Here is a 14,819-nt window from a genome sequence, read left to right on the forward strand (position 1 = left end):
CCAGCCTTGCTGGCTTAAGAGACCCTGTTTCCAAATAAAAATATAAAAATAGGTCTGGGAGTGTAGCCTGGACATAGAAGGGCTTCCAGGAACCCCAGTGCCAACCAACAATCAAACAAATAAACCCAAATAGGTAGAGTCTCTAGGATGTGTGAAAATTGCTTTCATTATCTTATTTTTGACTTGGGTTTGCTAGCACCAACACCATGCATAATGATAACTGTTTGGAAGAGCTGGTTATAATATTGATTTTTTTTTGTTTTTTCCTTTCTTTTGTAAAAATAAATTAAAATAAAAATTTCCCATGAGAATTCAGAAGTGTTTTGGGCCTGATGAGACATCTTTGTCTCTTGCTCATTTTTTCTGCATATCCAGCACCTGTGGTACAAACCATCCATTCCTGTCGGTGTGGGGTGTCCTATAATTGTGAAGGGAGTCCATTACACTCTTTGGGAGATTCTCAGATTAACAACTTATTTTGAAATAATTGCAGGTATAAGCCTGCACGCACATGCCCCGTCCCTCAGATTCCCTAATTTCCCTGTTGTTCCATTTGCTCCAGTCTCTGTGTCTCCTTTGTACCCATTGTCATTACTGGGTGTGGGAACCATCTGAGAGCGGGCTGTGCATGTGATCCTCCTTCATCCCTAGCCTCTGCAGCATTACTTTCCAAAAGGAGGAGCCTCTCCTTTATTGTCATCACTCGAGCGTTGTCTGGTGACAGCGGAGGGAAGATGTGGCCTGGTAATGAAGGCAGAGTGGTCCCGAGGGCGCCCGTCACCTCGCTCCCCACGCAGCTCACTGACCACCACGTGGCATCTCTTCAGACTCATCCCCCTGCTCTTTTCTAGTCCCCGCTCACTGCAGGTGTTGTTAAAGGTGATCACCTGGGCCTGTTGCTGTCTGCTGAACGTCACCACAACTCGGTGATGTTCCTCTTTGTACCTGATTGGCATTACAAGAGGAGACGCTGTGCCATTATTATAGAATCCTGTTCCTCAACAAACTCCACCGTCACCAACTCGTGATGACTCCTATGTGGGTCAGCAACCGCTGTTCTAGTTGCCAACGGGCGATTTTCTAATTATATTATCTTATAGTTTGTATTCTACAAAGCAGAAAACGTGCTTCCGTCATTGTCTCTTCTGCCTACTTGCTGTTTGAACATATGGACCTGATATATTTGGTCACATTCAGGAGTGATGCGTCCTCATCATTATTTATCTCGATGCCTCTCTTGTTCCTCACTTTACCAGTGGGAGACCATTCAAGATGGGGTTCTCCCTCATTATTCTGATGGATCCTCTCACTTTTTGATACTTCCTTGGCAGATCAAGAAGTGCCAGACTCATTGTATGCTTACTCTGCCAGCCCTGGAGTCAGCTCGTGTTCATTTCTTCATCCTGCTTGTGAATCTGCAGGTTCTGATGTGCTTTCTTCCTCCTTTCTGCTCTATCTGAATATTCACTATCCTTACATGTCCACTTATTTGTGTGTCTCTTCTGTGCCTAGACATCTTCAAAGAATGTCTCCTACTGGAGTGATATCTCCCCATTTTTTAAAATTATTATTATTATTATTATTTTTTTGGTGATACTAGGGGTGGAACCCAGGGGCTTTCTACCTCTGGGCTATACTCCCAGACCTACTTTATACTTTATTTGGAAACAGGGTCTCACTAAGTTGCTGAGAGCCTCACTAAGTAGCTGAGGCTGGCTTCGAACCTATGCGATCCTCCTGTCTCAGCCTCCCAAGTGTGGCGATTACAAGCGTGTGCCACCACGCCGGCACTTCCCATTTTAAATTAAGTACTTTCCAGCTAACTCTCAGACACTTAACAAGGAAGGAAATGAACTGTCGTGAGGATATGTGTTTCCTTTGCTAAGTGGTAAGACATTTTCCCTCAGTGTTAAGCACTGATGATGCTTTTTTATCCTCTGGAGTACTTCATTCTAGCCTTTAGATTTCTGCTTAAAAAATGTTTTTTGAGCCAGCATTCGGAAGGCTGAGACCGCAGGATTGCAGACTGTCTCAGCTACTTAGTGAGGCCCTCTGCAACTTAGTGAGACCCTGTTTCAAAAATAAAGAATAAAAAATAGGGTAGAAGTTGTAACTTGGAGGTCGAATGGCCCTGGGTTCCAGCCCCAGCCCTGCAAAAAAAAAAAATAATAATAATAATAATAAAAAAGTTTTTTGGTCTCATTTGACTTTAGTAGCAAAATTACTATTAATTTCTTTGTTTGATTATTGGTGTTTTATATTCATATGTCATGATGGAGTTCAGAGTGATAGAGTCACACATGTACTCAGCACTTGGCAATCCTCTTCCCAACTCCCACCCTGCTCCCTTCCCTTCCCTGTGCACAGCACTGAGATGGGCATTGATAATTTTGTGCATGTTCATTGTGTCCACGGAACTGTTTCCTTCATCAAATCTCCCTCTTTCCACCTGCCTCCCTCCCGTAGGTCCCCTCCACCCTTCCACTAGAGTTTTTCCTTCTTTGTCTAGAGTCCCTTTTATATCTCAGTTTCTCCCTACCTTCTATTTATTATGGAAAATATCTGACCTTTTATTTTTTTGACTGGCTAATCTCACTTAGCATAATATTCCCTAGTTCCATCTATTTTCCTGCAAATTTGACATAATTTTCTTCTTTATGGCTGAGTAGAATTCCATTGTTTGTATATCCCATAATTTTGTGATCCATTCACTTGGTGTTGGACAGCTAGGCTGATTCCAAAATTAGGCTATTTATTGTGCTGCTGAAACATAAATATGTGTGTATGACTATAGCAGTCTGGTTTCAGTCCCTTTGGGAAGATACCCAGGAATGTTATAGCTGGGTCATATAGTAGTTCCATTTCCAGTCTTCTGAGGAACTTCTTCACTGATCTCCAAAGTAGCTGCACTAATTTACAATCTCACCAATGAAGAAATTAAAGAAGACCCTAGAAGATGGAAAGATCTCCCATGCTCTTGGATAGGCCGAATAAATATTATCAAAATGGCTATTCTTCCAAAAGTGATCTTTAGATTCAATGCAATCTCTATCAATATACCATAGTAATTCTTCTTAGAACTGGAAAAATCAGTCCTAAAATTTATGAGATTTAAAAAAGACCCTGAAGAGCCAAAATGGTTCTCAGCAATAAGCACCAAAGAGGAGGCATCATAGTTCCTGACTTCAAACTATACTACAGAGCTATAGTAATAAAAACAGCATGGTATTAGTACATAAACAGACATATAGACCAAAGGAACAGAATAGTATATTCAGAAACAAATCCATACACATACTGCCAATTGATTTTTGACAGAGGAGCCAAAAACATAGGCTGGAGAAAAGATAGCATTTATACCAAATGATGTTGGCAAAACTTGTTATCCATTTGTAGAAAAATGGAATTAAACCCCATCTTCGCACCCTGTACAGGAGTCAACTCAAGATGAATCAAAGATCTGGAAATTAAATCAGTCATTTTGCAGTTACTAGAATAGGGCATAGGACCAGTGCTCCAACATATAGGTACTGGTAGAAACCTCCTCAATAAAACCCCCAAGGCACAAGAAATTAAAACAAGGATTAATAAGTGCGAATGCACTGAATTGAAGAGCTTTTGTGCAGCCAAGAACCCTAATAGAGAGCCAGCAGAATGAGAGAAAATCTTTGCCAGCCACTCCTCTGATAGATCAGTAGTATTGATCACTGCTATTGAGTTAATGATCACTTAATTGTGTACAGCTTGACTAAGAGTTGGCACGTAAGCTAATTTGAAGACTCTGGTTGTCAACATTACCCAGGAGCTGTTATTTACACGGTTGTAAGAGGAGGAAGTGCAACCGAGAGACCTCACGAAAATGTGTGTTACTTGTTTAAAGGAACTTTGTTTTTGTTGTTGCCTTTCATGGACCCAGGGCCTCCTGCGTGCCAAGCACTGGCTCTACCACTGAGCAGTACCGCCAGGCCAATTTCAAGGAACCTTGAGCATTTGACAGGTCTCTTTTCCAAAAGGGATAAATAATTTCAAAACTAAATGAAAGAGGAACATAGAGAACCAGAACTATCTTTCTTACTACTCCTCAGTAGAGACTAACTTCCTTTGTAGACTAGACTTATATTAATCAGTAATTCCTTTTCTGTTTCCTTGTTTGAATTGGTACTTGATTTCTGCATACAATTTCATCAACCTTCAAGGTCAACTGACACTGAGTAGAACTTTGTTTAAAGTGGAATGATAAATCAGTATGTGTTTGTGTTTACAGTGGGATCATGAAACCTGGACTCAATGCCATCCTGGGACCCACAGGTGGAGGAAAATCTTCGTGAGTATAACACAAAATATAAGTCACCCTTTTCTGAGCAGTTCCATTGTCCTTTAAAAAAATCAGTTTTATGGGAGGAGTTATTGACTGATCTTTTACTCGCATGTCCAGTCTGGCTTGAGGTGCTACAGATAACATACATTTGGGCTACTGTTATGCCAGGAGTGTGGCATGATAAAGTAGCTGGCATCCTGTGGTTGGCCATAGTATGAATTAATGAGAAGAAAAAAAGTAAGGGATTTTATTAAAAGTGGGGAGATGGAACAGAAAGTATAATCACAGACATGCATCTTAGATAAAAAAAGTCCATTACCTGGGTCTGGTCCACCAAGGTCAGATGACCAGAAGGGTCATTTGGGACATCTGTGCTACATAAGCTCATGTTGCTCTTCTTTTATATTTTGGGGCTTTCTAAGCGCATATAATGGAAAAGAAGTTGAGAAGTGTGTGTGTGTGTGTGTGTGTGTGTGTGTGTGTGTGTGTGTGTGTGTTAAAATGTTAGTTAAACCATAGAATTTTGTCTTATTCATTTTCTATCTTGAGCAGAATTGGGATTCAGAGTAGTTGAGATATGGCTTGTGTTGGAGGGGGAAAAAGTGCCCTAACATTATGTCTTTTATAGGTTGCTAGATGTCTTAGCTGCAAGGAAAGATCCCCGGGGATTATCTGGAGATGTTTTGATAAATGGAGCACCTCAACCTGCCAATTTCAAATGTTATTCAGGTTATGTGGTACAAGTAAGTATTAGTGGGTTTCTCTTTTAGGTTAGTGCCTCGGCTCATACTTTAGTGTGCTTACAGTTGAACATAGGATATGCACATGGAAATAAATTTTTTTCTATTTTTTCATTTTTTTTCTGTATGTGTGCTACTGAGGAGGATTGAACCCAGGGGCACTCTACCACTGAGCTATGTCTCCATTCCTTTTTATTTTTTATTTTGAGACAGGGTCTCACTAAGTTACGCTGACCTCAAACCTGCAGTCCTCTTATCTGAGCCTCTCAGGTACTGGGATTACAGGTATGCACCACTGAGCTCAGCTGGAAATACCTTCTTTCACACCAGCTTTTCATAATCTCTCATTATATTGAGGGTGGAGGTAAAGGGAAAGGCAGAGAGGGCCTGGAATATGACCCTGGGATCCAGTGGTATCAATCCAACTGTTAACAATTCCAAAGGGAAACCTGTTGTCCTTTTTTGCTATTCTTGCACTTTTTCCTCCCCCTAGAAGATACCCTGGTCAGTTCCACGTGCTCAGCCATCTGAGGGTATCTGGTAGCATCCTAAGCCCCTGTGCGGCACGTGGGTGAGCAGGTGGGGGTGAAATGGTTTCGTGGGCTCCTCAGCTGTCTGCTTGTGGACTCACTGCCAGTTTGTTTGCCCTTAGCCAGAAGTCCACCTTGGGTTTGTTATCTTCATGGATTAAGCTACACACACTAGAGTGATGGTCAGTGTGTCTCATTAAAACACCATTTGCTTTCAGGATGACATTGTGATGGGCACCCTGATGGTGAGAGAAAACCTACAGTTCTCAGCAGCGCTTTGGCTCCCAACAACTATGACAAACCATGAAAAAGATGAGAGGATCAACAAGGTCATTGAAGAGTTAGGTCTTAACAAGGTGGCAGATTCCAAGTTAATGTGGAAAAAAAAAAAAAAAAAAACCCTGGTAGTATAATCGACAGGAAAGAAACCTCCCATGCACATTGGTCAAGTAGTGGCTATCAGATATCTTTGCAGTGTCTGCCCGCCCCCAACCCCCTTTTAGCTTTATTCTTCCTGTTTACCTCTAGGATAATTTGTTCCCTTGCTTTCTTGAGGTATATTTTTGGAATTGAGATTCTAAGCATTCTTGCTCTGTATGTTTCAGCTTGCTGTAACTTGACTTCTAAAACCATATTCTGTCATTAGGATTTACTTCTCACTTGCATAGTGATTGAATTCTTTTTCTAAAATCCTTCTTTTGGCAGCTTTGTCGTTCTTCCTTCTTCCATTCCTTCTGCCAATGTTTATTTCCTGGCTCCTCTGGTCGACTCTTTTAGGCTGAAGGGGTACTAGTAATAAAGAGTGGCAAGCAGCTTCTTTTGTGGGTTGTGTAGTACCAGGAAGAGGAAATGAGAAGAATAATGAACTTTATGACTGAATAGCTGGTATGAACATTTTGCTGAGCAGACATTTGGAGTTTGGGGTGACAGTGAGCTATTTAGAATGTAATGACTATGGTTTAGCACCCTGTGATCTCCCCTCCATAGAGGCAGTGAGGAATGGGTGGTTTTTTTTTTTTGGCTATTTCTTCCTTTCATCTCTGCTGACAATCTTTTTTTAAATTTATTTATTTTTTAAATTGGTGCATTGTCATATATCAATCACATTGGAGTATAAGACTTGAGAGGATATACAAGCACACATCATCCAATTAGCCCTCCTCAAGCCCCCATCCCATTCCCTCCCCCTCCCTTCATCCCACACTTCTTTGGTGATTAACTTTGATGCATTTGTTTATGTACCTCCTGCATTTTAAAGAGGCTCCATCCTCCACTATTACATACCCTCTGATTGGTCACATTAGTTGCTTCACTATAGGGCCCTTTAATAGCTCAACCTCTTCCTGTTGCCCCTTTCCTCCTAGTTATTGCAGATTAAGAGAAGCATCTGATTTATATTTTCTGTGATATTTCCCTGTTTATGCTGCGTTACAAGTACCGATCCCACTCTTGACAGCCCCAGTAGTGGCCTGGCTACTCAGTGGACTGATCCAGACCTCACTGGCTCAAGCAGCGGCCTTGCCTCATGGGAGGCCCCTGTTCTGGTCTCACTGGCCCCTACACCAGCCTAACCCCTCAGCTGGCTTCGATCCTGGCCTTGGAGGCCACAGGAGTGGCCTAGCCTAACGGCGGGCTCCGATGCTGGACATTGGCCCTAATCCCTCAGCAGGTTCCGCTCCCAGCCTAGGAGGCCCCAGCACTGGCCATGCCTCACGGCAGGCTCCGATGCTGACCTCGCTGGACCAGCACCGGTCTAACTTTTCAGCAGGTTGTTATCCTGGCTTCGGAGGCCCCATGACCGGCCTTGCCTCACGGCAGGCTCCGATGCCGGCCTCACTGGCCCCGGCACTGGCCTAACCCCTCAGCAGGCTCTTATCCTGGCCTAGGAAGCCCCAGTACCAGCCTTGCCTCAAGGCAGGCTCCGATGCCGGCCTTGCTGGCCCCAGCACTGGCCTAAACCCTTGGCAGGCTCTTATCCTGGCCTTGGAGGCCCCAGTACTGGCCTTGCCTCAAGGCAGTCTCCGATCCCGGCCTCGGAGGCCTGAGCACCAGCCTTGCCTCACAGCAGGCTCCGATGCCAGCCTCGCTGGCCCCAGCACCGGCCTAAACCCTCGGCAGGCTCTTATCCTGGCCTCGGAGGCCCCAGTATTGGCCTTACCTCAAGGCAGACTCCGATTACGGCCTCGCTGGCCACAGCACCGGCCTAACCCCTTGGCAGGCTCTTATCCTGGCCTTGGAGGCCCCAGTCCTGGCCTTGCCTCACGGAAGGCTCCAATGCCGGCCTCACTGGCCCCAGCACTGGTCTAACCCCTCGGCAGGCTCCGATCACGGCCTTGAAGGCCCCAGCACTGGCCATGCCTCATGGCAGGCTCCGATGCTGGCCTCACCTCATGGCAGGCTCCGATGCCGGCCTCGCTGGCCCCAGTACCGGTCTCTCCCTTCGGCAGGCTCTTATCCTGGCCTCGGAGGTCCCAGTACCGGCCTTGCCTCAAGGCAGGCTCCGATCCCGGCCTCGCTGGCCCCAGCACCGACCTAACCCCTCCGCCGGCTCTTATCCTGGCCTCGGAGGCCCCAGTACTGGCCTTGCCTCAAGGCAGTCTCCGATCCCAGCCTTGGAGGCCCCAGCACTGGCCTTGCCTCACAGTAGGCTCTGATGCCGGCCTCTCTGGCCCCAGCACTGGCTTAACCCCTCGGCAGGCTCTTATCCTGGCCTCGGAGGCCCCAGAACCGGCCTTGCCTCAAGGCAGGCTCCGATGCCGGCCTCACTGGCCCCAGTTCCAGTCTAACCCCTCGGCAGGCTCCGATCCCGGCCTCAGAGGCCCCAGCACCGGCCATGCCTCACGGCAGGCTCCGATGCCGGCCTCGCTGGCCCCAGCACCAGCCTAACTCCTCGGCATGCTCTTATCCTGGCCTCGGAGGCCCCAGTACTGGCCTTGCCTCTCGGCAGGCTCCGATGCCGGCCTTGCTGGCCCGAGCACCGGCCTAACCCCTCGGCAGGCTCTTATCCTGGCCTCGGAGGCCCCAGTACCGGCCTTGCCTCACGGCAGGCTCCGATGCTGGCCTCGCTGGCCCTAGCACTGGCCTAACCACTCAGCAGGCTCGGGACCTGACCTCGAAGGCCCCAGCACCAGCCTTGCCTCATGGCAGGCTCCGATGCCGGTCTCGCTGGCCCCAGCATCGGTCTAACCCCTCGGCAGGCTCCAATCCCAGCCACAGAGGCCTCAGTACTGGCCTTGCCTCACAGAAAGCTCCGATGTCGGCCACTGGCCCCGGCACCGCCTAACCCCTCAGCAGCTTCCGATCACTGTCTCTGTGGTTATTATTTCAAAGGTTCCAGGTGTAATGTATCAGATATCTGCCTCCCCTGAGTACTGGCCACTGCCATTGCCACTGCCTCCACCATTTCAAATCCTTCCCAGGCTCTTTTTCCACTCTGAATGTTGTCCAGTGTTCCTAAGCATGCATTATGGTAGCATTCGACATTTGGTGTAATTTCTCCAAAAAAATAAGGGTAGTAGGATCCGGTTTCTGCTTCTCCTGAATACCAGTCTCCACCGCCATCGCGGAGACCTCTTTCAACACCGCCTTTCTCCTTGGTCTCCTCTAAACTCTCTCCTTACGGGTGATGTCTGAGATTCTTAACAATATAGAGAAATAGCTGTCCTCCTTCACGGGAAATTTTTCCATAAGTTCCAGGGCATTTAGATAAGTTTTGTCTGCATCTCCAGTGTCCTGGCATCCATAACGGCTTTCTAAACTCCTCTCCTATATTTTTCTTTTTTTTTTCTGTTCCTTTTTTTTTTTTTTTTAAAGAAGAGAAGACAGTATATGTGGTTTGAGGAGGTAGTGGGATCAGGCACTCACTCAGTAGCACTGTAACCCGGTCAGTTTCCCCATGGGTCCAGAGTGCTCTGCACTACTCCGCCTGGGGCCCAGTGTCCCGCTACCCTGCCCCGGCTGACATGCTCCGCGCGACCCCTGCCCGGAACCCAGGGTACTGAGCCCGGTTTCTCCAGGGGTCTGGCATGTTACGCACAGTTCGGCAAGGGGCCCAGAGTCCCGTGACCCAGGACCCGGCTGGCGTGCCCCGCGCGACCCCCGCCCGGAACCCAGCGTGTTACTGGGCCTGGTTTCTCCAGGGGTCTAGCTTGCTACACTCAGTTTGGCCCGGGCCCAGAGTCCCGTGACCCGGGGCCTGGTAGGCGTGACCCGCGCGACCCCCGCCCGGAACCCAGCGTCTCACTGTGCCTGGTTTATCCAGGGGTCTGGCGTGCTACCTGCTGACAATCTTTTATGTAAGGTGTATTTTGCTATATTTTGTTTGGAAGAATAATTCTGAAATGCTACCATTAACCACTTATTGTTGTTTTTTGAGTAATGGAGTTTTCTTTGCTTTAGCTATGTTTATTTGCTTGATTTTGTCTTTCCAGCAAGGTACTTTCTTTTACAATGATGATGATGATGATGATGATTTTGTAATGTCAGTGAATCCAGAGCAAGTGCTCTACCACTGAGCTACATCACCAGTCCTGTTCTTAACCTTTAAGCATTCATTTCTCTAAATTGTTCATTTGGATTTCCAGGGAACATGTACAAAGGCAGTTGTTAACTTCTAAGAATTCATGTAATTTCATTGACTGAGATAATTTTGACCTTTTAAATAAAACTTGAAAAATATAGAGAAAATCGACCGCTATAATGATATGATTATGAGATACTTAACATAAGAGAATAATTACTAACAATTTTTGTTGTGGTACTGGGGATTGAGCCAAGAGGCATTCTATCTCCAAGCTACATCCCCAGTCCTATTGTATTTTTATTTTTGAAGCAGGGTCTTGTTAAGTTGATGAGAGTCTCACTACTTACTGAGGCTGTTCTTGAACCTCAGATCCTTCTGTCTCAGCCCCCCAAGTACTGGAATTATAAGTGTGCACCACCATGCCTGGCTCTAATAGACCTAGATTTCTCAGTAGTTAGCATCTTATCCCATAATCTTTTTATTATTTATTTATTTATTTATTTATTTATTTATTTGCGGGTCTGGGGACGGAATCCAGGGGCATTCGACTTCTGAGCTATACTCCCTGCCCTATTTTTTATTCTTTATTTTGAAACTGGGTCTCTCTGAGTTGCAAAGAGCCTCACTAAGTAGCTGAGGCTGTCCGCGAACCGCGATCCTCTGGGTTTCAGCTTCCCAAATGCTGAGATTATAAGCGTGCGCCACCATGCCTGGCTTATCCCATAATCTTAATAGCCATTTCTTACTGAAGTATTTTAAAGAAAATTATATCTTACTTTGTCCCTAAAAAGTCATTATGCACCTGCAAAACACAAAGCCAAGAGGCTAAGTGTGTGGTTCAGTGGTAGAATATGCTTTTGCAAAGTGTGAGGCCCTGGGCTTCATCCCTAGCACCAAATAAATAAGTAAATAAACATAAAAACAAAAGAAAAAGGACATTTGGCTACCTAACTGTAATATTATTATCAATGAACAAAAGTCTTCATGTCATCAGCTCTGTCAAGCCCACATTCATTCATCTTCCTCAGACTGTCTCCAAATTTCTCTTACTGTGCAGTTATTAATGGGATACAGCCAAGGGTCATGAGTAGCCTGTGATTATTATCTCTTTGGAGACTTTGAATTTCAGAATTGTTTTCTACTTCCTGCCACCCCAAAGCCTTCTAACTCCTCTTGGCACACATGCTGAAATTGACTGGTTGAAAAGATTAAGCCAGTGCTCTGTGGAATATCCCACCTTCTGGATTTGTCTGAAAGGATGAATTGGGAATTCTGCAGTGAGTTAGAAAGTGGGCAGCATCAATTTGGAAAGCTTTCTGTTGATTGAAAGTGTGTTAATGTGGTATATTTGGTATTATATATAATATGGCTCCAAGGTCCCCCACTTCTTATAACTCCACTGGGGACTTTTGGTGTAGATAGTTTGTGAAGAGGGGTTTGTTAGGTGACTAATAAATTATTAGAGATGCTTTCCTTTTTCCTCTCCTGTATTTATCTCCTGTTTTATCCTGTGATCTCACTCTATCAGGGCCATTTCTGCTCATATTCTAACTTGCTATTTGTTTGTGTGTGGTATTGGGGATTGAACCCAGGGGCATTCCACCTCCTAGCTACACCCCCAGCCCTATTTTTTATTTTTTTATTTTGAAACCGCTTCTCACTGAGTTGCAAAGGGCCTCATTAAGTAGCTGAGGCTGTCCATGAACTGTGATCCTCCTGTCTCAGCCTCCCAAATGCTGGGATTACAAACGTATGCCACCATGCTCAGCTTCTAACTCGCTATTCATTTATTTATTTCTTGTGTTACTAGGGGTTGAACCCAGACACATTCTACCTCTGAGCCAAACCCAGCCCCACATTTTATTCTTTATTTTGAAGCAGGATCTCACTAAGTTGCAAAGGGCCTTAGTAGCTAAGGTTGGCTGTGATTCTGCGATCCTCCTGTCTCAGCCTCCCAAGTGCTGGGATTACAAGTGTGTGCCGCCACACCCAGTTTTAACTTACTATTTTAAACTCTATATTTGACAGGATAAGGAACCTATAGAACCATTAAAAGCATGGACTTCATCTCAGGTTACACACTTGGTAGTTTTGCCCAGTGCATCTGGTAAAGGGAAACTGACTCCTTCTCCCAGGTATTCCTTTACTTGCTATTGTGCAGAGTGAGAATCAAGAGCTAACATGTCTCTAGCAGGATGGGCTGAATGATAGTGATCATGGTTGTTCCTGTTGATAATGACAGTGATTTGCGTTTTAGGTTGGAACTCAGTTTCTCCGTGGTGTGTCTGGGGGAGAAAGGAAAAGGACTAGCATGGCAATGGAGCTGATCACTGATCCTTCCATCTTGTTCCTGGATGAGCCCACAACTGGCTTAGACTCAAGCACAGCAAATGCTGTCTTTTTACTCTTGAAAAGGTGAGTGCAAGTGCATCAAGAACATTGCTCTCTCTTTTCTTTCCTTTTTTCTTTTCTTTCTTTCTTTTTTTGTGGTACTGGGAACAGAACCCAGGGGCATTTTACCTTCGAGCTACACCCCCAGCCTTATTTGTAATTCTTTATTTTTTGAAACAGGGCCTAACTAAGTTGGGAAGAGCCTCAGTAAGTAGCTGAAGCTGGCTGCGAACCTGGATGCTCCTGTTTCAGCCTCCCAAGTACTAAGATTACAAGTATACACCACCATGCCTGGCTATTTCTTTCTTACTTTTCTCTGTGTGTGTGTGTGTGTGTGTGTGTGTGTGTGTGTGTGTGTGTGTGTGTTGATTGAACCCAGGGATATTCTGCCAGGCTACACCTCCAGCCATATTTTATTTTTTATTTGGAAACAGGGTTTCACTAAGTTGCTGCTAGCCTTGCTCCTGCAATCCTCCTGTCTCAACCTCCCCAAAACTGGGCTTACAGTTCTGTTATTTATTTAACATCTGATCACTTCTTGTACCTGGTATTCTTGGTACAGGGGATTCAGAAGTGAATGGCAAAATTTCTTCCTTCTTTGTTAGAGGGAAGCAACCAGTGAACATCAAAGTGTTATCAAGCAAGATGAAACAAGAGCTCAGGAAGGAAGGCTGTGGGGGTGGGGAGCTGGTGGAAACAGCAGGGGGTTCAGAGAAGAGCTCAAGTGTGTACCTGCTAGCTGGGAGAGAGGGAGTGAGGCCTGCTCTCCCTGGCAGAAGAGACCTCTAGCTGGAAGGAGCAGGCAGTGGTCCCAAGGCAGAGCATGCCTGAGGTGTGTGGGACATCAGAGACTCCAGAGGGGCAAGGACCCAGTGAGTTGAGGAGAATGGGAGTGGCTACTATCATCACTCCACCACTGCCCGCGGTTTAGAGGCAAAACTGACTTTCCATCCATCCCTGGAGGCTGAACATGGAGGTTGAGGTATCCACGGGTGTTTCTTCCCAGGCCTGTCTCACTGGCCTGTGGTTGGCCACCCTCTCCCTTTGTGCCCATGTCCTAATCTCTTAAGTGGACATCTGCTCAGTGATACTTTTGTTATTCATGACCTCTTGAAGATTGTCTTCAAATGTAGCCCCATTCTGAGGCCGCCGTGGGGTTAGGACTTAAGCCTGTGAGTTCTGGGGAGGCCAGGGTTCAGTCATCACAGTTAGAATTGACACAAGCTGCGCTGAGTTGGTGGCAGCTACACAGACCTCGCAGGCTGCTGTGAGAAGTGGGTCCTTTTCTGTCACTGAGGACCATGGAGGGATCCTGAGAGTGTCAGAGCAGTGCTGTGGCTGTGGGGAGGCTGTGCAGCTGGGTAGGTTGAGAGCAGATACAGGAAGGAGCCATGAGGGTCTTGGGGCTGGAGTAGGATACCCACGGGGAGCTGGAGCAGGGATCCTGTGCCCGTTTTCAAGGCAAAATCAACTGGAAGGGCCCGGGAACTGGACCTGGGCTGTGAGGACCGAGACATGCACTCCTGAGGAGTGGGCCTCAACTAGCAGAGGAATGAAGCCAAAACAATGACATCTCCTTTATCAAGAAAGGAGACTGTGGCAGGAATGATTATAGGAGAAATTTCAAAAGTTTAGTTTTGAACAACTTCTCAAAAATGAATAAAAATAACCTCAAGCTGACAGGGCAGCTCCAAGAGCAAAGCAGAGAACTCTCTCTGCCCTCGCCTGGCTCCCCACCTTTGACACACTCTGCTGTCTTTGCTGCCCCCCATTTCAGCCTTGCATAGGTTTCTTCCAGCTTGATGCTTGGCACCCCTAAACACTGCTTAGTGAACACTTGTAGGAGCGAGGACACCCCATCGCATTAGCCTTCCAGTGAGGAGGACCATGAGGATGGCTTCCCAACCATGGAGTCCTCAGACTCCAGTCAAACATCACCAGTTTCCAGGCTGTCGCTCTTCTGTCTCAGGATCCTCTGCAGAAAAATATCTTTTCTAGTTTTTTTTTTTTTCCTAATCTGTAACACCTCCTCAGTCTTTCCCTTGTGAGTGTGTCCTTGCACGTCCCAGTCCATGTCCTGGGGTGGCCTTAGCTGGATCACTGTGTGCCAGGTATTGACTGGGGCCAGGAGCTGCTGCTGTGTGCTCCTGGGTGCCACACCTGGGCCTGCACCCCAACAGGTGGTGTGAACTTCCATCATCTCACCTGTTACTGGGTGAGATGATGAGATGCTGGGCTGCTCTGCTGCGAAGGACTCCTTCCCTTTTGTACTTGATTAGCATTTTGTTGGGGGGAGACAATGGTGTGTTGTGGGGCTG

Source organism: Muscardinus avellanarius (assembly GCF_963383645.1).
Source record: "Muscardinus avellanarius genome assembly, chromosome: 6".
NCBI classification, from domain to species: Eukaryota; Metazoa; Chordata; class Mammalia; order Rodentia; family Gliridae; genus Muscardinus; species Muscardinus avellanarius.